Source organism: Giraffa tippelskirchi, chromosome 1 (assembly GCF_054371585.1).
Source record: "Giraffa tippelskirchi isolate mGirTip1 chromosome 1, T2T-mGirTip1v1.2.pri, whole genome shotgun sequence".
Classification (NCBI taxonomy): Eukaryota; Metazoa; Chordata; class Mammalia; order Artiodactyla; family Giraffidae; genus Giraffa; species Giraffa tippelskirchi.
Genome location: NC_137275.1, coordinates 157,172,400 through 157,199,187, shown reverse-complemented (window position 1 = coordinate 157,199,187; position 26,788 = coordinate 157,172,400). Strand labels below are relative to the sequence as shown.

The 26,788-nt window shown below is 42.2% G+C and overlaps 1 protein-coding gene and 2 non-coding genes across 9 annotated transcripts in view; all 3 read right to left on the bottom strand.

Annotated features, from left to right (window-relative positions):
• Window positions 1-26,788, bottom strand: part of GLDC (glycine decarboxylase) — a 154,189-nt gene that overhangs the window by 96,791 nt on the left and 30,610 nt on the right. For 4 of the 7 annotated variants that reach the window (XM_081500577.1, XM_081500569.1, XM_081500586.1 and 1 more), the window contains one exon: window positions 3,656-3,752. The gene's annotated coding sequence lies outside the window, so the exon portion shown is untranslated. Of the gene's footprint in view, window positions 1-3,655; window positions 3,753-25,484; window positions 25,724-26,788 lie in introns of those variants that run through there. The other 3 variants (XM_081500593.1, XM_081500589.1, XM_081500599.1) reach the window with 3 other exon arrangements.
• Window positions 1,440-1,511, bottom strand: TRNAC-ACA (transfer RNA cysteine (anticodon ACA)). The gene has a single exon. It is a non-coding gene; the product is annotated as a tRNA-Cys (tRNA).
• Window positions 7,141-7,303, bottom strand: LOC145522084 (U1 spliceosomal RNA). The gene has a single exon (XR_014065906.1). It is a non-coding gene; the product is annotated as a U1 spliceosomal RNA (small nuclear RNA).

Below are 26,788 nucleotides of genomic sequence, written 5' to 3'. Positions count from 1 at the left end.
GTCTTCCGGTCCTAACTCCTAGGTACTCTCTATTGGAGGAGGAGGTGGCTTCATCATTAAACTAGCATATCAAGTCTTGTCAAACCAGTCAAACCAAATTAAACCAGTCAATCCTAAAGGAAATTAATCCCAACTATTCACTGGAAGGACTGACTCTGAAGCTCCAATACTTCGGCCACCTGATGAGAAAAGCCGGCTCATTAGAAAAGATCCTGATGCTGGGAAAGACTGAAGGCAGGAGGAAAAGGGGACGACAGAGGGTGAAATGGTTGGATGGCATCACTGACTCAATGGACGTGAGTTTGAACAAGCTCCAGGAGATGGTGAAGGACAGGGAAACCTGGGGTGCTACAGTCCATGGGGTTGCAAAGAGTCTGACACAACCAAGTGACTGAACAACACCATCAAGTCTTGTAAATAGAAAAGATCCTTTAATCACTGCAGTGAATAGCTGAAGCTCCTACCTGAACCACTCTTCTGCTTCTGGTAGGAATATGATGGTTTTCTTTGGGAAAGCGTTTCCCCCACATTATCAGGCCACCTATTTGGATGGGTTGACCCCACTCCAGGCCACAGGTGTGGGTATGGGAGATGGGCCTTGCAAATAGGAATAGTAACCACCCCACCCTGGCCACATTCATTAGTTTCCATTATCATGTTAGTTTATCAAGCTAAGCTAAGTTAATCAGTCCAGGCCTCTGAGAGTTGGAGCTGCACATCTGATAGGATTAGATTCAGTGTATACAGCAACCTCCTCCAAAGTGGCTTAATCACACAGAAATGAACAAATAAATATCCAGTTCTAATGACATAATTTGGGAACCTGGACCGTCATGGTCACCTGAGAGCATCCATGTAGAAATAGAAAAGGAGTGTACTGCTTGGGCTTGAGGGGTTTACAGAGAAGCATCTGGGGAAATGCTTTAAAATGTTTCTTTTCCTCCTTTCATTCACTGCATTATACTTTTCTCTCAAATCCATAGAAACCACAAAGCAGAATAAATGCAGAGCAGCATCTTAAACATGCTTAACCTAGAGCCTGGCACATGATCAACATTCAGTAAACATCCTTCAAGCCCTAAGGATGCTTAAACTACAAATATCATATGTTTGGATCATGTTCTGGATTTGCTCTGCAACCAGAACTAAATGACATCCAGGTTTAGCAACTAATATCTTGTTTTAAAGGAAGCTGGCAGGGACTAGTTGCATTACTTTAAGGATTAACTACCCCCAAAACTCCGCCTTTTGCAATATAGAGAGACTTTATTATTTAGGATTATTAGATTAGGTCATGAAAAGAAAAGTGAAAGTGAAGTCTCTCAGTTGTGTCCGACTCTTTGCAACCCCGTGGACTATAGCCTACCAGGCTCCTCTGTCCATGGGATTTTCCAGGCGAGAATCCTGGAGTGGGTTGCCATTTCCTTCTCCAGGGGCTCTTCCCAACCCAGGGATCGAACCTGGGTCTCCCGCATTGTAGGCAGATGCTTTAACCTCTGAGCCACCAGGGAGACAGATTAGGTCATAAGTGACAGGAAACCTGTGGCATATTTCTTCTCATCTAAACAAGGTCTAGATAATGGCACTGTGAATGCTGACATTGTGGTATTGGGTTTAATGCTATGCTGTGAAATCATAGGCTCTTTTACTTAAGATAGGATTCAGTTCAGTCAGTTCAGTTCAGTCGCTCAGATTAAGACATATATATTCCACTGATGGATTCCCAGTAAGGGAGCCAAGCAGGCCTCGCTCACAAGATCCCAGGAGATGCTTGCTTTGTGTGCCGCCCCCACCCCTACCCCCACCCCCCTCACATGATGCTTTGTTGTCCAAGAGAAGCAGAAATGACAGAGGATTTAGATGTAAGGTTAGCACCTGAACTTTCTTTCCTGGCTAACTAAAGATGGGGTGGAGGAACAGAGGATAGAGGAATACTGGTGGCCCCTGTCCAAAAATAACCCTTCCCACTATACACCAATTAGATATACATCTGCGTAAAGGAGTTTCTCCTTTAAAAGCAATTACTGCCATGCCAAGCCTCATTAACAACTCAGTGTGAATTCCTTTTAACAGAAAATCCACTCAGCTCTCAGCTGAGGTCCTGCAAGTGTCCAGAAGTCATTTTTCTGGACAAACTGCTGAAATCCCTCTTTATCATTACTACACAAGCCAGGACAGTGGGCATTTTATTTTTAATGATTAAAAACAGCTATATAACCACGAACTTTTATGTTTGTATCAAATAATTAACTTTATTCATATGTATTTTATGTCTGCCTTCATAATAATGGAAATCTTTCTATGACAGGCTTTCCCTAAGTTACAATGAACTGCTTTCCTTTTCTCTAGGGTCTGATGTGAGGCCAGTCCATTTCACAGTCGGTGGTGACTGACCCTCTGTGACCTCATGGAGTATAGCCTGCCAGGCTCCTCTGTCCATGGGATTTCCTAGGCAAGAATACTGAGTGGGTTGCCATTTCCTTCTCCAGGGGATCTTCTGGACCCCTAAGTAAAACATGGGAGAGGAGCAACAAAAAGGTGGAGTCTGTTTGTGACTCATGTAGCTACATGCCGCTGCTGCACCATTCCCCATCCGTCCTCTTCCTGGGGAGAACAAGTAGGGCAGGATGATGTTTCTTCTAGTGGGACTCAGTTTTGTTTTTTTTTTTAATTCATGTATTTATTTGTCTGTGCTGGGTCTTCGTAGCTTTGCAGAGGCTTTCTCTAGATGTGGTGAGGAGGGCCTACTCTTTGTTGCAGAGCACAGGTTCTAGGTGCGTGGGCTTCAGTAGTTGCAGCATGGGGTCTTGGGTAGTTGTGGCTCGAGGGAACTAGACCTCTGGCTCAGTAGTTGTGGCATATGGGCTTAGCTGCTCTGCAGCATGTGGAATCTTCCTGGACCAGGGATCAAACCTGTGTCCCCTGCATTGGTAGGCGGATTCTTATCTACTGCATCCAGGGACTCTTTTTCTTTTTTTGATTGAGATAAAGTTCACATAACATAAAATTAACCATTTTAAAGTGAACAGTTCAGTGGCATTTAGTACATTCACAATGTTTACAAACGCTACCACCATGTAGATCCAAAACATGGTTATCACTTCAAAAGGAGAAACCATACCCTTGAAGCAGCTACTTCTCCTTCCCACCTCCCCCGCTTGAGGACATTATGTTAAGTGAAATAAGTCAGAGAAAGACAAATGCCATATAATCTCACTAATAAGGGGAATCTTCAAAAAAACTGGACTCATAGATACAGAGAATAGATTGGTGGTTGCCAGAAGTGGGGGTAGTGAAGTGGGAGAAATGGGTAAAGGTGGTCAAAAGACACAAACTTCCATTTATAAGACAAGTAAGTCTTGGGGATATAATGTAAAGCATGGTGATGATAGTTAACAATATTGTATATTTTAAAATTTCTAAGAAAGTAGATCTTAAAAGTTCTCATCATAAGAAAAAAAAAGTATAATTATGTGTGGTGATAGATCTTAACTAAATTTATTGTGGTGATTGCTTCACAGTATTTACATATATCAAGTCATTATGTTGTACAATTAAAATTAATATAATGTATGTCATTATACCTCAATTTAAAAAGAAAGAAAATATGGAAATTGGATTAAGAAATTGAGTCATCATATATTTAAAGCCTTACCTAATAGATGAGTCAGCAGATTTCCTCTTAAATCTTATTGGTCAGACTCAGTCTCATGGCACTTCTGCCTACTGGGAAGATACTGCTTTTCTAGCCTCTGTGTTTGTAGAAAAGAAGAAAAGAGATTTGAGACATCCTTACAGTCAAAATAAAAAGTACATAAGGTTATATTTAAATGCTAATAATCCAATCATTTAAAAAGGAGACATTGACCCTGTATTAAAGTAAGTACATATAATTAAACCTAATATTAGTGTAAGGGGATTATGGTGGAAAAACACACTTCTGAAAATATTTAAATCTTTTTCTAAAACAATAATAGTATTTGATATCAGTGACATATAAGGAAGACCCTTACAATTTGTAGGTAAGGGACAAGAGAAAAAGAATAAAAGGTTGCTCCCAAGTTTTGGGTCTAGAAAATGGGAGGATGTTGGCAGACTTAATGGGAAAAGGGCTATTCAGGGGAAAAGCGAGTTCAGGGGCTAGGAAGCTGACTTTGCCTCCAAAGGTGAGTTTGAGGGGTGGCGGGGGGGAGGTACTCAAGGAAAGGACATAGCAGGTCAGTGATAATGTGGGATCAGAGGTCACATCTAGGGATCTGGACCTAAGAATCACCTACTTCAGACCTACTTCAGTATATATATATACTAAATATATATATGGGAGTATATATTAAAATGTCATGTCCAAGTAAATTCTCTGGGGAGAGGTTTGACCAAACTGATCAGAACAAATCTTGAGGGTCATATTTGAGGAAAGAAAGCAAAAACTCTGAAGGAAGCAAGGAAACATCTTGATAAAGAGGGAGGAGACACAGGTTTGGCCTAGTCTTGGCGACAAGAGAGGAAAAACATTAGACACATCAGGGGTACTGTGCTCAGATGCCCCAGGGAGGTCAGGGGAGAGGGAACCCGGGAAAGATCCACTGGAGCTGGCACAGGGGAGACCTGTGACCACTGAGAGGCAGTTACCCCATGTCGAGAGCCTGTCTATGCAGGGCTGAAATTGGGAGGTACGTGGGAAGGTATGCCATGGATTCCGATCATTTGCTTGAGATGTTTGATGATAAAGGGGAGAAAAATCCCAGGGTGGCTTGAGGGAACAGTGACAGAGAAAGTTTTAAAAGTAGGCTGACTTTGACCCTTCTGGCACCGGATGACACCTTCACATGGGTTTCCCTGGCCATTGCTGACCTCATTGGTGCAACCTAGCACTCTTTGTTCAGAGTTTTACACCAACAGGTATCACAGAGTCAATTCCAGAGTCCACTTGGTGGTCAGCATAGCTTGTGAAAAGAGCAAATAAACCGCAGGTCATTGTCTTTTTTTCCCCTCAAATCTCAATATCTCCAGAGAAAATGACCAGAGATAGTACATAGAATCTCCTCTATCCATTTTGAAAAGGAAGTACAATGGATATAAAGATACTATATTGGGAGATTAACAGCTCATCCATAGGTTTGAAGAAGTTAGAGCCCATACAAATACAGTCCTCAGAAAAAAAAAGGGGGAGGAGGGTATTGGAGACCGGGACTGGCTGGTGGTGGTGCTTCCCGAGGAGGGACTTGGAGAACCTGTGGGATGGGAAGGGTCAGGGATCAGTTCACAGTTCATGGGGTGACATAAGAATAGGAGTGCAGAGACTTCAGGAGATTGGAATCTGAGTGGTTCAGCTGTTTAGCAATAGCCACTGTGGGGAGGATCTTTCACCACCAGCAGCCAGAGCTTGACCTCAATTAACTGTTTCTTTTTTTTTTTAAAGGCTATTAGCAGGCAGAAGTTCTAGCAAGCAGTAACTCCAAAGAAAGGCCCAGCCACTAAGATTTGAAGATAAACTCCAGTAATGTAAGGAATCAGCGAGGCCATAGAGACACTATAGTTCAGTTGCTCAGTCATGTCCGACTCTTTGCGACCCCACGAATTGCAGCACACCAGGCCTCTCTGTCCATCACCAACTCCAGGAGTCTACCCAAACCCATGTCCATCGAGTTGGTGATGCCATCCAACCATCTCATCCTCTGTCGTCCCCTTCTCTTCCCACCTCCAATCCCACCCAGCATCAGGGTCTTTTCCAATGAGTCAACCCTTCGCATGAGGTGGCCAAAGTATTGGAGTTTCAGCTTCAATATCAGACCTTCCAATGAACACCCAGGATTGATCTCCTTTAGGATAGATTGATTGGATCTCCTTGCAGTCCAAGGGACTCTCAAGAGTCTTCTCCAACACCACAGTTCAAAAGCATCAATTCTTCGGTGCTCAGCTTTCTTCACCGTCCAACTCTCACATCTATACATGACCACTGGAAAAACCATAGCCTTGACTAGACGGACTTTTGTTGGCAAAGTAATGTCTCTGCCTTTAAATATGCTATCTAGGTTGGCCATAACCCTCCTTCCAAGGAGTAAGCGTCTTTTAATTTCATGGCTGCAATCACCATCAGCAGTGATTTTGGAGCCCAAAAAAATAAAGTCTGACACTGTTTCCACTGTTTCCCCATCTATTTCCCATGAAGTGATGGGACAAGATGCCATGATCTTAGTTTTCTGAACGTTGTAGGGTAACAAAAAAATAGACTTAGAACTTAAGGTAGTTTGGGTGTCATGGTCATTGAATGATACAGAGTGCCTGTTACTAAAACTCCAGTTAAAATCCTAACTACTAAAACTAGGGAATAAGGTCCAGGTAAATCACCACCCATACCCACCCCAGGCTGAGCAAAAAACTAACCTGCTAAGTATTTCCCCAGTTTTAGAGGCCAGAGTAGTGAATTACTCCAGAATCTGGGCTAGGTCAAGGCCTACAGCAGAGGATGAGGTGAGAGGGACTTGAGGCCAAAACCAGGTCAATCATTGCCAAAGCTGTGTGACCAGTTCAGCTGTGGCCATTGACTCCTACAGTGTTTTCCAGTACCATCAAGCAATTCTCCAATCCTCAGGGGATACCAACTGAATGTCCTACAATTTAATTCTGGTAGTATCTACCTGAAGATAGGATCATATCCCACAAGTTAAGGGCTCAGCCCCACAAGCCTGCCTCCACTTCAGATGCCAATTGCAAGTCCAGGTTATCTATCTCCTCTGTTTCTGACTGACCAGCTATATGGTGAAGGTTCCCATGACCCCCTCCTCGAGTTCAATTAGTTTGCTAGAGTAGCTCATAGAACTCAAGAGAAATATAAATTATAAGAAAATAATACATATGTATTACTGGTATTTAGGAAATACACTAATAGCATACTTATATTTGTTGTTTAGTCACTAAGTTGTGTCTGACTCTTTTTCGACCCCATGGACTGTAGCCTACCAGGCTTTTCTGTCCATGGGACTTCCCAAGCAAGAATACTGGAGTGGGTTGCCATATCCTTCTCCAGGGGAAATTCCTGACTCAGAGATTGAACCTGAGTCTCCTGCATTGGCAGGTGGGTTCTTTACCACTGAGCCACCTAGGAAGCCCTGATATTTATCCTAAACATTTTTTTTCCCCCAGGGGAAAGCGTGCACACAGTCCCCCACTACCACAAATCACGCAGTCGAGTTTCCCCCATTTGGGGAAATCGCTGAGGTCAACACACCAGCAGCACAATGGGGAGTTTAGCCCTCGGAGAACCACCTTCGTGATCGTGATATCTCCTCTGCCAGGTAAGTATTATCCTAAACATTTTTTAAGTGCTTTATTAAAGTCCTGTTTGGCACTGTTCTATTTATTTATTTTTTTGGCCATAACACATGGCATGTGGGATCTTACTTCCTCAACCAGGGATCGAAACCACACCCCCTGCAGTAGAAGAGCAGAGTCATAACCACTAGACCATCAGGAATGTCCTCTGTTTGGTAGTGTTTAATACAATTAGCAGATGTATTGAAATATGTCAGATTATGCCACTCCTTAACTCAGAACCTTCAGTAGGACTACATATTTAGGACAAAACCTGCTGAGGACAACTAGAAAAACTGGAGAAAAATATTTTTGGAATGTGCTTTAAGGCTTTGGAGAGCTAACAAGACAGGTTAGGGAAGGGCAGAAGTTTAGTGAGGTAAAATCTCAGTGTTTGACATGACCATGAGCAGGAACGAACAAGGCTATATGGAACAACATGGATGAATCTCACAAACATGTTTAGTGGAAGCAGCTAGACACAAAAAGTATGTACTATGATTCTATTTTACATAAAATTGAAGGAAAACTGAAAACTAGGCAGTTCTGAATTAGAGTTTGTATGAATGCATGTTTAAGTGTTAATGGTTTAAAGTAAAGGAAGGAAGTGATTACCAAGTCTGGATATTGGTTACTTTTATGGTAGGGGTGAGGGCATATTGATCAGGAGTGACATGTTGAGGACTTCTGGCACTGATAGTTTCTAACTGAGTGGTAAATTTCACAAGTGTTTAACTTTGTGATATTATTGTGATGAGCATTTTTGGTTTTGGTATTTTTCTCTAACGTATTATAATTCATAACGTGTGTGTGTGTTCAGTTGCTCGGTTGTGTCTGACTCTTTGTGACCACATGGACTGCAGCTTGTCAGGCTCTGTCTGTGGGATTTTTCCCAGCAAGAATACTGGAGTATTCTACTCCAGTAGGTTGCCATTTCCTACTCCAGGGGATCTTCCCAACCCAAGGACTAAACCCATGTCTCTCAAGTCTCCTGCATTGCAGGCAAATTCTTTGCCCCTAAGCCACCAGGGAAAACCATAATTCATAACAGAAAGGGTTAAAAAAAATTAAAGACTCTCTTTATGACTCTCCATACATGAATTGGTGAAAATGTCAGAGTTTTCATGGTGGTTTTCAAAGCCCTATAAATCTGACCTCCTATTTCATCTGTTACCGCCTTTACCACTTCTCCTTTTCCATTCCACTCCATCTGCACAAGTTTCTTTGATGTTCTTTGAACATGCCAGAAATGCTGCTATGACAGGGTCTTTCTATTGCTCTGTCTCCTTCAGTACTTTTCTCAAGAGGCACCTTCACAGGGAAAATTGTTTAATACTACATCCTTTCCCCATATACCCTCTTCTCTGTAATTGCTTTCTTACTTATTTGTAGCATTTACCAACTTTCCATGTATAACTATACAATTTTTTAAACTTGTCAGTCTCTTAACAAATGTAAGGCAGGGATACAGCTGGGGATTTTGGCATGTTTCAGTATCTGCAGTATCCTCAGTGCCTAGAGCAGTATCTGGTGAATAGTGTGTGCCTGAAAGACTTTTGAGATAGGGATGAAGGAATGAATTCCAGTCTAGACAATCAGTCAGTCAGTTTAGTCGCTCAGTCATGTCCGACTATTTGCAACCCCATGGACTGCAGCACCCTAGGCTTCCCTGTCCATCACAGTTCCTGGAGCTTGCTCAAACTCATGTCCACCCAGTTGGTGATACCATCCAACCGTCTCATCCTCCTTCAATCTCCTGCCTTCAATCTTTCCCAGCATCAGAGTCTTTTCAAATGAGTCCGTTCTTCACATCAGGTGGCCAAAGTATTGGAGCTTCAGCTTCAGCATCAGTCCTTTCAATGAATATTCAGGGTTGATTTCCTTTAGGATGGACTGATTTGATCTCCTTGAAGTCCAAGGGACTTTTAAGAGTCTTCTCCAACACCACAGTTCAAAAGCATCAATTCTTTGGCGCTCAGCTTTCTTTATAGTCCAACTCTCACATCCATACATGACTACTGGAAACCATAGTTTTGACTAGACGGACTTTTGTCAGCAAAGTAGTATTTCTGCTTTTAATATGCTGTCTAGGTTGGTCATAGCTTTTCTTCCAAGGGGCAAGCGTCTTTTGATTTCATGGCTGCTGTCACCATCTGCAGTGATTTGGGAGCCCCAAAAAATAAAGTCAGCCACTGTTTCCACTGTTTCTCCATCTATTTGCCATGAAGTGATGAGACCAGATACCAAGATCTTAGTTTTTTGAATGTTGAGTTTTAAGCCCAGATTTTTCACTGTCCTTTCTCACTCTCATCAAGAGGCTCTTTAGTTCTTCTTCGCTTTCTGCCATAAGGGTGGTGTCATCTGTATATCAGAGGTCATTGATATTTCTCCCGACAATCTTGATTCCAGCTTGAGCTTCATCCAGCTCAGCATTTCGCTTAATGAACTCTGCATTTAAGTTAAATAAGCAAGGAGACAATATATAGCCTTGATATACTCCTTTCTCAATTTTGAACCAGTCTGTTGTTCCATGTCCGGTTCTAACTGTTGCTTCTTGACTTGCATACAGGTTTCTCAGGAGGTAGGTCGGGTGATCTGGGATTTCCATCTCTTTAAGAATTTTCCAGTTTGTTGTGATCCGCACCATCAAAGGCTTTGGCATAGTCAATAAAGCAGAAATAGATGTTTTTCTGGAACTCTCTTGCTTTTTCGATGATCCAACGGATGTTGAAAACTTGATCTTTGGTTCCTCTGTCTTTTTTAAATCCAGCTTGAACACCTGGAATTTCACGGTTCACATACTGTTGAAGCCTGGCTTGGAGAATTTTGAGCATTACTTTGCTAGCATGTGAGATGAGTGCAATTGTGCAGTAGTTTGAACACTCTTTGGCATTACCTTTCTTTGGGATTGAAATGAAAACTGACCTTTTCCAGTCCTCTGGCCACTGCTGAGTTTTCCAATTTGCTGGCATATTGAGTGCAGCACTTTAACAGCATCATCTTTCAGGATTTGAAATAGCTCAACTGGAATTCCTTCACCTCCACTAGCTTTGTTCGTAGTGATGCTTCCTAAGGCCCACTTTACTTCACATTCCAGGATGTCTGGCTCTAGTGAGTGATCACACCATTGTGGTTATCTGGGTCATTAAGATCTTTTATGATAGTTCTGTGTATTCTTGCCACCTCTTCTTAATATCTTCTGCTTCTGTTAGGTCCCTACGATTTCTGTCCTTTATCGAGCCCATCTTTGCATGAAATGTTCCCTTGGTATCTCTAATTTTCTTGAAGAGATCTCTAGTCTTTCCCATTCTATTGTTTTTCTCCATTTTTTTGCATTGATCACTGAGGAAGGCTTTCCTATCTCTCCTTGATATTCTTTGGAACTCTGCATTTTGATAGGTATATCTTTCTTTTTCTCCTTTGCCTTTTGCTTTTCTTCTTTTCTCAGCTATTTTAAGCCCTCCTCAGACAACCATTTTGCCTTTTTGTGTTTCTTTTTCTTGTGGATGGTCTTGACCACTATCTCCTGTACAATGTCATGAACCTCTGCCTAGAGTTCTTCAGGCACTCTGTCTATCAGGTCTAATCCCTTGAATTTATTTGTCATTTCCATTGTATAATCATCATAAGGGATATTATTTCGGTCATACCTGAATGGTCTAGTGGTTTTTCCTACTTTCTTCAATTTAAGTCTGAATTTGGCAATAAGGAGTTCATGATCTGAGCCACAGTCAGCTCCCGGTCTTGTTTTCTGCTGACTGTATAGAGCTTCTCCTTCTTCGGCTGCAATGAATATAATTGATTTCGGTATTGACCATCTGGTGATGTTCATGTGTAGAATCTTCTCTTGTGTTGTTGGAAGAGGCTGTTTGCTATGACCAGTAAATTCTATTAGCCTTTGCTCTGCTTCATTTGCCTTTGCCTTCAATTCATGTGATCAGTTTGGTTAGTTTTCTGTGATTGTGGTTTTCATTCTGTCTGCCCTCTGATGGATAAGAATAAGTGGCTTATGGAAGCTTCCTGATGGGAGAACTCACTGTGGGGGAGAGTCTAGACAGCAGTCCAAAGAAATAATGATCATTGCTATCTATCTTTGCCATTTATTTGTTATCTAAAATAATGTCTAGTTTGATTACTAAAACTGAGGAATAAACAGAATTCCTGATTATCTAGCTTATCTAGGGGGAAAATAAAATCTGTAGTATAATATTGATATTTCAAACAGTTTAATTATTAATACTTAATATGTTTACCAGTTTATTATAAAGGATATTATAAAAGATACAGATGAACACCCAGATGAAAGGATCCACAGGGCAAGGTCCAGAAGGGCCCTGAGCACAGAAGTTTCTGTCCCTGGAACTGCGGGGCAACCTTCTCCCTGCACGTGAATGCGTTCACCAACCCAGAAGCTCACCAAACCTGGTAGTTCAAGAATTTTGATAGAGCTTAATCTATAGCTTCCCTCTGCCTTCCCCTCCTGAAGGTCAGTGGGTGGGGTTGAAATTTTCTGCCCTCTAATCACTTGGTCTTTCTGGTGACTAACCCCATCCCAAGGCTATCTAGGGACTCCACCTTAGGTCAGCATTAACTCTGGTGTGAATAACTTTTAAAAGACACTCCTCCAAAGTTTTAGGAGCTTTGTGCCAGTAACTGAGGACAAAGACCAAATGTATTTCTTAATATACCACAGCTCTTCATGTGGAACCAGAGTGGGCCATGTCACAGGTACATTCTGACTCCTCAACATCTTGCTGGGAGTCCTTGGAGGGCCCTGGCCTCTGATTATCCTCACGCTGTTACCGAGTTTAAACTCGCTCTGCTCACCACATGACAGGCCAAATAAATGTGACAGTCGAGGCGCTGGGGCACGAAATACCACCTTATTCAGAAAGCTGGCAGACTGTGAAGATGGCAGACAAATGTTTCAAAATTACCGTCTTGTCGAGGTCTGGATGCCAGGTTCTTTTATAGAACCTCAGAGAAAAGTGGTGAGGAACTAAAGTCAAAAGGCAAAATAGAGAGGAAGAGGCGATGAGGGCCATCAGTCTTGCAAAACATCTCTAGGAATGGCCAGCACCAGGGAAGTGAAAAGTGAAAGTGAGTGAAACCACTCAGTTGTGTCTATAACAAACCTAGACAGCATATTAAAAAGCAGAGACAACACTTTGCTGACAAAGGTTTGTATAATCAAAGCTCTGGTTTTTCCAACAATCATGTACAGATGTGAGAGTAGGACCATAAAGAAGACTGAACGCTGAAGAATTGATGCTTTTGAACTGTGATGTTGGAGAAGACTCTTGAGAGCTCCCTGGACAGCAAGGAGATCAAACCAGTCAATCCTAAATGAAATCAACCCTGAATATTCATTGGATGGACTGATGCTGAAACTGAAGCTCCAATACTTTGCCACCTGATGCAAAAAGCCAACTCATTGGAAAAGACCCTGATGCTGGGAAAGATTGAGGACAGCAGTAGAAGAGGGCGACAGAGGATGAGATGGTTGGATGGCATCACTGACTCGATGGAAATGAGTTTGAGCAAACTCTGAGAAATGGTGAAGGACAGGGAAGCCTGGCATGCTGCAGTTCATGGGGTTGCAAGAGTCGGACATGACTTAGTAACTGAACAACAACAACAAGAGGCGCAGGGTCCTCTGAGGAAGGTCATTATGTATGTTTAACAAAATCAGTGAGAAACAAGTCAAAGAAAAAGTTCCAACATGGAGTCAGAATTGGTCCTGGGTTTGGATTCTACTTTAGTTCTATAAAGTGGGTCTCAAAGGCAGATGGTGGGTCGGAGGAGAATTGGGCCTGGCTTGGGTTCTCTCCCCCTCAGCTCAGAGGAGTAATATGCAGATCTTACGAGGAACTAACTCAAGCCTCCAAGATCACCTCCCCAAGGTCTTCCCTCTGCAGAAACTCAGTGAGTGTTAGCCTCTGACCTGAGGACAAGGATGACCACAGCCTGGACACTACAGATCGTATCTTCCCTTTTAATGAACATTTCCACTTCCATGCTGCCTGATTTCATTCATTCCTGAGCAGAGTCCTGCTCCTGTAACTTTTTCATTGCCAAGGACTTCATGACTTCCTTATTCAGGGCATACAGTCTTCCTTTTAACCACTCACTCTCCTCTATCTTCTCTGTGTTTATCAACCCAGCATGAAAACAGATTGTGTGAGGGTCAGAGAAACCCAAAGTCAGGAGGAGTTAGGCATTAGTCAGAGGCTGAAGACCTTCCAGAAGAGCCAGAGGCAGAGACCATGTGCCTTTAGGGGCTTAAGCAGCCTGAGGGCTGTTGTTGTTGCTCAGTTGCTGACTGACTCTCTTGACCCCATGGCATACAGCATGCCAGGCTTCCCTGTCCTTCACCAACTCCTGGAGTTTGCTCAAACTCATGTCCATTGAGTTGATGATGCCATCCAACCATCTCATCCTCTGTTGCCTCCTTGTCCTCCTGCTCTTCATCCCTCCCAGCCTGATGGTGGGCTCCCATATTTCCCAAAGCACATAGAGACTAAGAAAACCCACAGCACAATGTTGCTGACAACTTGACCACTTGCCTCTTCAGAGTCTGGGCTCTATTGCTAGGATTTTCACTTTTCTCCTGCCTCGTTTCATCAAAGGTGGATCTGAGTCTAAAGTCTGTGCTTTAACCACCCTGAATGTGTAATAAAATATAAAGGGAGTAGCCCATATATGCCCTACCATGTTCTAGGATCTGCCAGTCTAACAGGATTTGGAGGGGAGGACCTGAGGCAGGGACCCAATATAAGTGGCATCTGCATATTCACCTTACAGGCCAGTGCTTGGCATGAGGGTGGCTTTAGAATGAACAAGTGTGTATTGGAGTGAAAAAGTCAAAGTCAAAACTATTCAAGTGTGGGGGACCAGAACTTGATGTCTCTCACCAACCTGAGTTCTGTGGATAAGATCAGAATGAGGAAGTCAACAGGGAAAACACAAACAGGGGCCAAACTAGACCAGAGGTGCTGGGTCAAATAGAGGACTCTTCTAAATGATCGGCTTCACTGGTAACTTCCATCCCAGGGCAGATTTCTAAACTCCTTTTCTCCTTCAAAAATGGCACTGTTTATAAACATTCCTATCAGACTGATTATCTGCTATTCCAAACCCAAATCCTCCAGCTCCTCTGTCTTTGTCCATTCTATTCCTAGACCTTCTTCAATCTCCAGTTGGCCTGTTAAAACTCTGTCATCCTGTAGCGCATATCTGTTACTTTATATCCTGAAAAATACATCTGTATTCTCTTTTTAAATTGAAACAAAGAGCAGCAACTGTTAATTCATTCAAGATGCCTTATTTTATCACTTCCTTTGTGCCCTGGAGGCAGGTTACTTACCCTGCTTAAGACTCAATGTCCTCATCCAAAAATGGAAATATTAATAACCACTTACATAAATTAAAAATAAATGAAAGTAAATGTTCATAATTGAAACACTATATATAAAGTACCTCTCAAGGTCCTGGCAAGTAGTATGCTATCAATAAATATTAATTCTCTGTCTGGCTCTATGCTCATCCCAATATAAAATGAATCATAGTTCCTGTGCTGCCCACTCCACCTTGTTCAGCTGGCGCAAGTGGTAAAGAATCCACCTGACGATGCAGGAGATGAAAGAGACAGGGGTTTGATCCCTGAGTTGGGAAGATCCCTTGGAGAAGGAAAAGGCAACTCACTCCAGTATTCTTGCCTGGAAAATCTCATGGACAGGGGAGCCTGGTGGGCTACAGTCCACGGGATCACAAAGAGATGGACAGGACAGCATGCATGCACACACACCACCTTCTTCTACAGTATCAATGCACCTGTGTGCTTTCCTCTTCAGGTCATGCCCTTAAGGGTTAGAGGCTTAATCTTATGTGAATTATTTTACCTTTCTATCTCTGCCGAAAACTGACACACTTAGTACCTTAAATACAACATATAAAAATACTTGTTTTATTATGAGATTTAAATTTTTAAAAGTAATTTTATTTTTAAGCTTTTTTTTAAGTTGAAGTACAACTGATTTAGAATGTTGTGAGAAATACTTATTTTGTTGAAAGCATGAATGAAAGTGATAAAGGTGGAAGGAAGAGATTGATAAAAACCTACCTGCCCATCCAATGTGAGAAAGAGGAAATCATTCCATGCTTACTTTTTCTAAGAAGTTTAAAGGCGGGAAGGGCTTATGGGCTAGAGTTTTGTTTGCCAATTTATTTACTCTTTGTTTTACCTTAAGTGCTTAGAACAGTACATGGCACAAGTAAATACTATGATGGTGGGGTGGTGGTTTAGTCTCTAAGTTGTTTCCAACTCTTGCGACTCCAAGGACTGTAGCCTACCATGGAATTCTCCAGGCAAAAATACTGGAGAGGGTTGCCATTCCCTTTTCTAGGGGATTTTCCCAACCTATGAATTCAACCTGAGTCTGCTGCATTGCAGGGGGATTCTTTACCACTGAGCCACCAGGGAAGTCCAAATGCTAAAATAACCTTTTACTATTGTCAATCCTAAAGGAAATCAGTCCTGAATATCCACTGGAAGGACTGATGCTGAAGCTGAAACTCCAATACTTTGGCCGCCTAATGGGAAGAACCGACTCATTGGAAAAGCCCCTGATGCTAGGAAAGATTGAAGGCAGGAGGAGAAGAGGATGACAGAGGATGAGATGGTTGGATGGTATTACCGACTGGATGGACATGAGTTTGAATAAGCTCCGGGAGTTGGTGATGGACAGGGAAGCATGGCGTGCTGAGGTCCATGGGGTTGCAAATAGTCGGACACGACTGAGAGATTGAACTGAATTGATTATTCCCCTCTCCCAATTCCCCTTCTTTTAATTTAGCTACTGACAAACGACGTTCTCAAATACTGTCCCTAACTAAGGCAAGAAGGAAGATTACTGGGCTTTGGGGTTTTTTGTTCCCTTCTCTTTTAGGGGGTGGGGGGGAGTAGGAGAAAAGTACTCCTTTGACAATCCCGCTTAAATGCTGCCATCTAGCGTTGACTAGCGGCTGAGCTAGTGCCATGTAGTGTTCACTAGCGACTGAACTGAACTGAGTGTTCACTTTGAAAAGTTAGATGGGGTTCTAATTAACCCTGTGGAGAAGGCAATGGCACCCCACTCCAGTACTCTTGCCTGGAAAATCCCATGGACGGAGGAGCCTGGTAGGCTACAGTCCGTGGGGTCGCTAAGAGTCGGACACGACTGAGCGACTTCACTTTCACTTTTCCCTTTCATGTTAAAACAGATGTGCTTTCAGTTACACATATTTAAATTTTAGTATTTATTCAGTGCCTCAAGCTAGACTAGGATTCTTTATTTCACATACTGTGCTCCCTAGCCTTTGATTTAGGCTCCCTTGAATAGTGTGAAATTACACTATTATAAGCTTCCCAGCTGTCACTAATTGGTAAAGAACTTGCCTGCCAATGTAGGATACATAAGAGACTCGGGTTCAATCCCCTGGGTCAGGAAAATTCCCTGGAGGAGGGTGTGGCAACCCACTCCAGTGTTCTTGCCTGGAGAATTCCATGGAGAAAGAAGCCTGGTGGGCTACAGACCATAGGGTAGCAGAATTGGACATGACAAAGTGATTTAGCATGCAGGCGCACACACACACTATTATAATATATTTACAATTATTGAAAAGTTAGACAGACGTTAAATTCATTAAACCACATGTGGGGAGCAGTCTTGGGTTCATTTAACATGAAGATATGTCTTTCTTTGGAGCACAGATCTTTTGGGGAGTAGCTGATTACTCTAAATGTGTCCTTTCTATGGTGTGCCCTCTTAAAGGCTATCGGCTTTTGGTGATAATATATCAAGTAATTAGTCATATACGTAGGCAATTTGTTGGAAGATTCCTGCCATCAAATAGTTCCTGGCATTCCCAAAGGAAGGAAATGTACAGCCTTGTGAGTCAGTACAGGGTGACTTTAAATTAACAGCAGCATAAGGGTTTTCATTTTTTCCCAATGGCCATGTCTTTACCATGGTCACATTTGTACTCCATGGTCTGTTGGAAAGATGCGGCCTGCTTGGGGCTTTCATAGGTACCCAGCAAGGTAGTATTTATTCTTTGACCTGGGCAAGAGGACCCTGCACTATAGAGGTAACCACATAATCACAAACATGCTAAACTGCTAAGGCCTATAGAGGAGGGAAGATTTTTCTTTTCCTTCTAGTCATCTGAGGTTCTCAGGCTGGTGCCCTATAACTTAGATGAGACAGACTAAGAGAAAAAGAGTTCATTAATGTGTGCATCGTGCATACTCAAAGAAATGGTTAAAACTCAGTCTATATAATGTCTTAACCAAAGAACAATAAATTTTAGGTAAATGACAAGACAAAGGAAAAGATTTTGAGTTTCTAGGAGAGCAAATTGTGGGAAGGGTAATGGAAGGTAAAAGGTGTTTATGGAAATTCCTCTGGTGCTGTCTCTGGAGCTGAAAAGCATCTAGAGTTGTCTCCAGTAATTAGATTTTGCCCTTGCTGGTAGAGAGAAGAGGGGGGACACGTTAATAAATTTATGTCCTGCTTTTAGGTAAATAGGAGGACAGAAGAAAACCTTCCTTATATCTGCTTCTTCTCGGTTGTCTTAGGCAAAAAGCAGTCCTGATGCCAAAGTGACATATTTTAGGGTGCTACATTCTGCTACCTTTCAGGCCCCAGGAGATAAACAATCCAGCATATCTCTAGCTCTTTGTCCTCAAAAGAAAATACTGCTGCTGCTAAGTCACTTCAGTCGTGTCTGACTCTGTGCGGCCCCATAGACAGCAGCCCACCAGGCTCCGCCTTCCCTGGGATTCTCCAGGCAAGAACACTGGAGTGGGTTGCCATTTCCTTCTCCAGTGCATGAAAGGGAAAAGTGAAAGTGAAGTTGCTCAGTCGTATCCGACTCTTAGCAACCCCATGGACTGCAGCCTACCAGGCTCCTCTGTCCATGGGATTTTCTAGGCAAGAGTACTGGAGTGGGGTGCCATTGCCTTCGCTGAAAGAAAATACAACTGTGTCCAAATGCTATGAAGGCTCCTCGGTTGTGTATGACCAACACCAGAGATGGATATTGCTTCAGAGAATGGAAAGGCTTTGAATAGTAGAAGCACTTAAGTAGGAGAACGTAACAAATTACTTTGTCAAATCCTTTCAGATATCATGAATGCAAGGGATTCTTACAAAGCACAGCTACATAGCAGTGTGGAGCATTGATTTCTTGCTTCTCTTCCTGTTTCAATGAGTGGTTCCAGAATTACTCATGATTTAGCTTATTAGCACACTATTTGCAACAGCTGTGGCTGAGAAAATCTTAGGCATATCAAACAATTCATATTATCTTTAAAGTCCTCTATATGAATGTCAAGACCTAATATACATGAAATATGCTGATGACTAAAATTGGCAACTGGATGGACTATGAACACAAAAATCATGTTAGTTTTATTTCCAGAACAATATTTAGTAAGATTTAATTGCATCTTCCAAAAATTCTAAAGTCTAAAATCAAAAGTCTAAATAATTTTGACTTAAAATCTTTATATTCTTTAATTATAACATATTTTGCCTTTTGATTTTGGAAGATAATTATGAAACTTAGAAGAAAAAATAACTTTTCAAAAGTGTGTGACAATTTTAAAAGTTTATACAGTAATTTAATTTACTCTTGGGGAAAATATATTACAATCTATACACTTAGTAGACAATTATTACATTTTATATTTTTAATCATTTAGGTCAGGGCTTGGCCTAAATGATTAAAATGTTAAGGACTAGACAATAAATAGTATTTTAAACTTTGTGAGTGAGTCTCTAGGACAACTGCTCAACTCTTCTGTTAGAGTTCAAAAGCAACCACAAAAAATACATAAATAAACGGACATAGCTGTACTGCAATAAAACTTTATATTCAAAGAGTTGGTAAACCAGATTTGGCCCATGGCTGTTATTTGCTGACCCCTGATTTATATGATTACTGTCAACAAGACCAAAGTAATAGCAAAGTATTAATTATAAAAACATAATTAGTAATATTAAGTTAGGGCAAGAAAAACTAATATTATGGAATAAAAAATTTATGAATTATGTGCCAATTTTATGACCCCTCCAGACATCAGCAGTCCATCAATAGAATACTTAAACAGGTGCAATATTAAAGAGAGTCAGCAAAAAAAGACTGAGGAGTAGGAAATGAAGTAGGAGAAAACCAAGAGAATGAGTGTCCTGGAGGTCAAGAAAGCATATCAGGGAGAAGAAATTGATTTTTTGGATTGATGGAGGGAAAAACCCAGTGAAATGGCTTTGAGGGATCTTAGAAGATGAGTCATTTAGTCAGTGATTATTCATAATTTATCCATGCTAGCATCATTATGTTTATCACTCATGTTGCTTTGCCTCCTGAGTTAGAAGCCTGATATTGTACACTGTATTAGGAATATACCCAATTGTGTGCTAGTCTAGGGCAAATTCAAAAGTTTTGTGTATAAACAATGTTTTTGTCTTAACAGCCATCAATATCATGTTCCTTTATCCTCACCGTACCCCTCAAAACAAAGAAAACATCTGGGACTAGAACCACAGAGGTTTTCACATAAGCTGAAATTAGAGTTTTGTAGCATTGAAATTGAGTCTTTTCACCAATCAAAGTATAGTATAGCTTGAAATAGGAAACAGCAATTAAGACTTTGCCCAAATCCATTGACCAGCATTTAGAATTGGCTAATCCTTCTCAACTGGAAACACTACAGAAGAAAGTCCCACTGGGACTGGCAATGAGATCCTTTCAGGCAGTTAAGAAAATTCAATTTACCTTTGCTGAACGTTTGCACGTCGTGCCACCTGCCTCTGGCAGCACAGAAGACCTAAACTTGACACCTTGGAGGATGTTGTAAGTGCAGAAACAGGCTGACTTTGATACAGTGAATGGAACCAGGATGCACATGCACTTCCAAATTTCTCAGTTTCAGCCCAAGATGGGCTTGGTCCAAGTCCAAGTGTTCCTGTGAAAGTTCCTGTTGAGGTTTCCCATCTGAAGGTGCACACCTATATGGACAGAACATGCTCCACCACAGGTGCCTCCAAAACACACTACTTGTGCACCCTGAAGCTTAGAACTCAGTCTTTGCTTAAGGGGCCTAGGCAAGTACGTTTGGGCTTTCCTGGTGACTTAGATGGTAAAGAATCTTCCTGCAATGCAGGAGACCAGGGTTCGATCCCTGGGTCGGTAAGATCCCCTGAGAAGGGAATGGCAACCCACTCCAGTATTCTTGCCTGGGAAATTCCATGGACATAGGAGCCTGGCCGGATAGTCCATGAAGTCACAAAGAATCGGACATGACTGAGTGACTCACACAACAGGACCTTCCCATTTCACAGAGGCTGTAGGACTTTGAGCTTAGCTAAGGGGGTCCCTTTGCACAATGCAATCTCTCAGATCCAATTGAGCACAGAGGCCATGCCTCTGATGTCACTGCTTCAGAGGGCCTGTGTGTGGGCACAGAAACCTATTTCTAAGTGGGCACCTTGACTCCGGACAGCTCTCTCTAAAGGCATCTCTCGGGTAACTGGGCATTGGTTCCTCCTTCCTGTGAGTAGCTCCCCTTTCTGTGAGGATTGAGTCAGTCCTGCTCCAAAGGTGCAAGAAACTTCCAGGCTGTGGATTTAGTCCCTGTGCTGCGCAGAGCGGGCCCAGAAGAACCTGAGCCATGCAGGCAGTCAGTTGACCCAGGTCATTCGCTAGGGCTGCGCTTACTGGTGCTTGCTTTCCTGGGTGGATGCACAATCACAGGAGGCCATAGGCAGTTCTCTGGAGGTCAGAAGTTGATGGCCCCGCCCAGTGGGGCATTGGTGTGGAGGTCTTTTGTTGCCAGACTCAGTCCTGTCTCTCGCCCGTTCTGTCCTTTTTCTGAAACCACCATCTCCAGAGTTAGTTCCCCCAGAATATTCTCCAGACCCTGTGATCAGTTTTTTCATTTTCCCCTCCTGTGGCCAATAATTTCTACAGTGTCTACAGCCAAAATATCTCAATACCAGGAGGACCTTCACCAAGTGGTCATTTAGAACTCTTCTTCATTTGTGGAAATCCACTGACTTTTTTTCCACTTCTCTTTTCTAGTAGGCTATCTCTCAGGCTTAAGACAGTGCAGGCCTCCCACCTGTAAAAAATGGGTCATCCATATGGCCCTTAAGACAATACACATTGAACTGACCCTCATCTTTTTTAGACCTTTAACCCTTCAGTTTAGCTTGTCCTTTCCTCATGGTCCTTGATTACCAATGCATCTTAGGGCCAGAATTAATTCACCTTCATATTTAAAATGTGAAGGTTGGTTGGCATTCTTTCCTCAGGCTGCCTTGTTAAAACATGTTTCAAAATCAGGTGTAGCTTTTCCGGTGGTATTTAGGTTTAACAATTTTATCAATTTGCACTCATCTCACACGCTAGTAAAGTAATGCTCAAAATTCTCCAAGCCAGGCTTCAGCAATACGTGAACCATGAACTTCCAGATGTCCAAGCTGGTTTTAGAAAAGGCAGAGGAACCAGAGATCAAATTGCCAACATCCGCTGGATCATCGAAAAAGCAAGAGAGTTCCAGGAAAACATCTATTTCTGCTTTATTGACTATGCGAAAGCCTTTGAATGTGTGGATCACAATAAACTGTGGAAAATTCTGAAAGAGATGGGAATACCAGACCACCTGACCTGCTTCTTGAGAAACCTGTATGCAGGTCAGGAAGCAACAGTTAGAACTGGACATGGAACAACAGACTGGTTCCAAATAGGAAAAGGAGTACATCAAGGCTGTATATTGTCACCCTGCTTATTTAACTTACATGCAGAGTACATCATGAGAAACGCTGGGCTGGAGGAAGCACAAGCTGGAATCAAGATTGCTGGGAGAAATATCAATAACCTCAGATATGCAGATGACACCACCCTTATGGCAGAAAGTGAAGAGGAACTAAAAAGCCTCTTGATGAAAGTGAGAGAGGAGAGTGAAAAAGTTGGCTTAAAGCTCAACATTGAGAAAACTAAGATCATGGCATCTGGTCCCATCACTTCATGGCAAATAGATGGGGAAACAGGGGAAACAGTGTCTGACTTTATTTTTTGTGGGCTCCAAAATAACTGCAGATTGTGATTGCAGCCATGAAATTAAAAGACACTTACTCATTGGAAGGAAAGTTATGACCAACCTAGGCAGCATATTAAAAAGCAGAGACATTACTTTGTCAACAAAGGTCCGTCTAGTCAAGGCTATGGTTTTTCCAGTGGTCATGTACGGATGTGAGTGTTGGACTATAAAGAAAGCTGAGTGCCGAAGGACTGATGCTTTTGAACTGTGGTGTTGGAGAAGACTCTTGAGAGTCCCTTGGACTGCAAGGAGATCCAGCCAGTCCATCCTAAAGGAGATCAGTCCTGGGTGTTCATTGGAAGGACTGATGTTGAAGTTGAAACTCCAATACTTTGGCCATCTCATGCGAAGGGTTGATTCATTGGAAAAGACCCTGATGCTGAGAAGGATTGAGGGCAGGCGGAGAAGGGGACAACAGAGAATGAGATGGCTGGATGGCATCACCGACTCGATGGATATGAGTTTGGGTAAACTCTGGGAGTTGGTGATGGACAGGGAGGCCTGGTGTGCTGTGATTCATGTGGTCACAGAGTCAGTCACAACTGAGCGACTGAACTGAACTGAACTGAATTTTATCAAACAATATTTTTCTCTTTGAGCTGCCCTGGCATCATGCACTTCTGAACAAACAATTCATATCTGATGCTTAGAGCAAAGGAATAGGCTTGGCATTAGCTACAGTGGAATACTACCTCAAAGCCTGTCCTTTTTGAATGTTGCTCCTTGGACTTCAGTTGCTGCTGTAAGGAAGTCCAAAAAAACACAGATGGGGAGAACTGAGGATTTTGGCCAGCAGCCCAAGCTGAGCTTCCAGCTGGCATCTACCAACAGCTGTCAGCCTTGAGCTGGAGGTCAGTTGGGCTTTTTTTCTTCTACACCTCTGAGAATGGAGTCATTTTCAAGGTATAGTCTGTGAGTGAGGTTTGGGAAAAACGTATTAGTTGGTATGTTGCTGTGGGATGGGAATGAATGGCAAGCAAGAGTTGGCAGAAAGGGAAAAAAGTCAATGGGATATCCATGATGTAGGCTCCAGACAGTGAGAGGGGTAGGTGTTCCAAGACTTATGGGGAACAGAGACCAATTATGATAAAGTGACAATAAGCACAAATATTGAACTGAGAAGTACTGGAAGGAATAAAGAGCAGGTGACTAAAGTGCGGACTAAATAGAGATGTTTTGTGTCAGAAAGATGAATGCTATCACTTGTTGTAGGTGAATGGTTTAGAAAGACTTGCGTCATCTAAATACTGTACTTGTATCTTGCTATCATACAAGAGAGTAAATAAAAGAATGGTAAACAACACTATTATTAAATTAAAAACAGAGGCTGGAATTCCCTGATGGTCCAGTGGTTAGGACTCTGCACTTTCACTGCTGAGGGCCCAGTTCAATCCCCGGCCAGGGAACTAAGATCCTGAATGCCTCGAGCTGCAGCCAAAAACAAACAAACAAATAAAATGAAACTCTTTTATATTAAAAAGTGTGCTTTTAAAAGTTTACATCATTCACCAAACAGATTCATTCACTCATGGGTAATTTTAATAGCTCTAAATTTCCAGTATACAGTTTTTAAAATATATATAATTTTATTTATCTATTTATTTTTGGCTGTGCTAGGTCTTCCTTACTGCTTGCAGGCTTTTTCTAGTTGTGGTGAGTGGGGGCTACCCTCTAGTTGCAGTGCACAAGCTTCTCACTGCAGTGGCTTTTCTTGTTGTGGAGCACAGGCTCTAGGCTCTTGGCTTCAGTAGTTGCAGAGTGTTGGCTCAGTAGTTGCAGTTCCTGGGCTCCAGTGCACAGGCTCAGTAGATGTGGTGCATGGGCTAAGTTGCTCCATGGCATGTTGGATCTTTCCAGATCAGGGATTAAACCCATGTCTCTTGCATTGGCAGGCGGATTATTAATCCACTGAGCCACTAGGGAACCCCTAAGTATATAGTTTGATATATCATCACCCAGAAATCACAAAGAAAAACACATGGAAGTTTAAAGTAAAAGTGGCAGCAATGTTTAGGGGATAATTTGGATCATGTTCAAATAGAGCTCTGCAGATTTTTCATTGGACTTTCCTTCACGTATCTGAGAAAGAAACTAGTTAGATGAACATGAAACAAACCAAAAAATTTGAGCTTCATATAACTTTCACTGGCCCAAATAAGTGCATTTAAGATATTATTCTTAGCACTTGACCTCAATAAATTTTGGTTTATACAATATACTTTTCTGAATGGCTCCAGTGTAGCAGCTATTTCTGAGCATTTACTCCTGGAAATTAACAGAAATGAACAAACTTATTTTGTATGTTGTAGGATTATTGAAAACCATCTTGGCAAAATGTATAACATAAAATAACATAAAAATGAGTGAGGTAATAATTTCACTATATGTACATCAAAATATTGTGTTGTACACCTTAAACCAATACAATGTTATATGTTAACTATGTCTCAATAAAACTAGGGGAAAAATAGGGCTTTGAAGTATAGTTGAAAAGCACCAGGAAGATACTGGATCTAAAAGTCACAGAGTTTTCAGAGCTAGGTGTTTACTCTGTCACGGCATAGGTTGAAAATATTGTAATATTAACCTCAATAAATCATATTCCAAGAATATGGGAGCTAATGGTAAACTGGACTACAAGGAATTTCCTTACAGATTTTTACCACACCAATTAAAGAGCGTCAAAGAATTCTGTTTTTCTGGAAATAACAAAAAGTATCATGATGTGTTGAATTTCAATGGTGATTCTTGGAGGCATTTTGAATTTAAATGCACTGGGTCTTTAATGTATTTGTATGTATGGAGTTAATGAAGATCATCTCCTTGAGCAAAAGAGACAGTAGGACTCCTCGAATCCAGAATAGATACCGTGAGCACTGCACACATCGCAGGCTCTGACGTCGCGCCTCTGACATCACACGTCACCTCTCTGGGTCCACGTAGCTATGAGGACGCGTCAGGTCCAGCCCCTCGGGAGGCGCCTCCCACAGCTCCCTTCATGTCTGTCCCTCCCTTCTCTTCAACTCACCTGGTCAGGGCTTCCTGGGCCTCAGGGTGCCGGAAATTAGGCCAAGGGAGCGCTTGTTTCAGTGAAGCGAGAAGGAGGGAATTGGATGGAGGAATGTGACTGGACCACTCTAGGCCATGGAGATTCACGTGGCGCCAAGTGTCGGGGTAAGGCACTCTCTGCGGCCGTTGACGGTCAAGTAATTCACCTTTACGCACCTTTTGTGTACACGTCACGTGATGCACAGAATGCTGGGCCCCTGGGGAACATTTCTGTAACTGACAGCAGTCTGGCAGTTGACACCTTCATTGCTTGTACAATGGTCCACCCACTTTTTTTAGCTGGGGCCATGATTTGTTTGCCCAGAGAATTGCTACTGGCATGGTGGTGGAGTCATAGGAAAGGTTCTCAGGGCTGTTTCTGTACACTGCTTCTTTCACGCAGGCCTCTGGAGGCACTTTTGGAGCTAGGGAAGTCGGGTCAGTAGGGCAGATTCCACCACTGTCCTTCACTCCTGTTGGGACTGTCAGCCTGGTGGAGTGAGCTGCCAGCTGAACTTTGCTACTCCTGCTAAGACTTTTTCTGCAGTGCTTCCCGTATGTGATCTTACCACCATCATCTGGTCAGTTTGGCCCACCTCTCAACTAAAGCGTAAACCCCCTTATACTCCCTTTTTTATTGGGCACCCTTCAGGCTGATAAAAACAGGCAGGTCCTTCAAATCAGGTGAAAAAGCTGAACTCAAAATTATATTTGGAATATTTCAAGTGAAGTAAAAAATACTTCAGCAGCAGACAATTTGTGTTGTGAGTGATGGTATTGTTGGTCGTGATATGCCATACAACAAATACTGATGTCTGAATATGTGCTGTGGTTTCTGATAACTATGCAGTCACAGTTAACTAGGGAAAGCTATACACTTATGGACTTTTTGATCCTGCAGCGCAAAATATTTTTGGAAAAACAACACCTCAGTTATCCACAGATATATATTTCTAGTCTTTTTCAGTGGTCTTCAGCCTTTATTTGGAAATGTGAAATAAAAGTGGATATCTGAGATAATTCACCATTGTTTGAAGACTCTTTGTTTGTTGGAAGCAAAATTGATCTCAGAAATGGGATACCCTCTATTATCGAGAAACTTTTCAAAAACACAGAAACGTCTCACTCCTCAGACTGCTGAAATGCTGTTCTGTGACCTGAAGGCTGTCAAATACATGGAGTGTCCCTCATTCACACAGAAAAACCTAAAGGATGCATTTGACAAAGAACTATTGACTGCCTCAGAGACTGTGGAACCAAAGAAAAGCCATAGGTGAGTGCTGC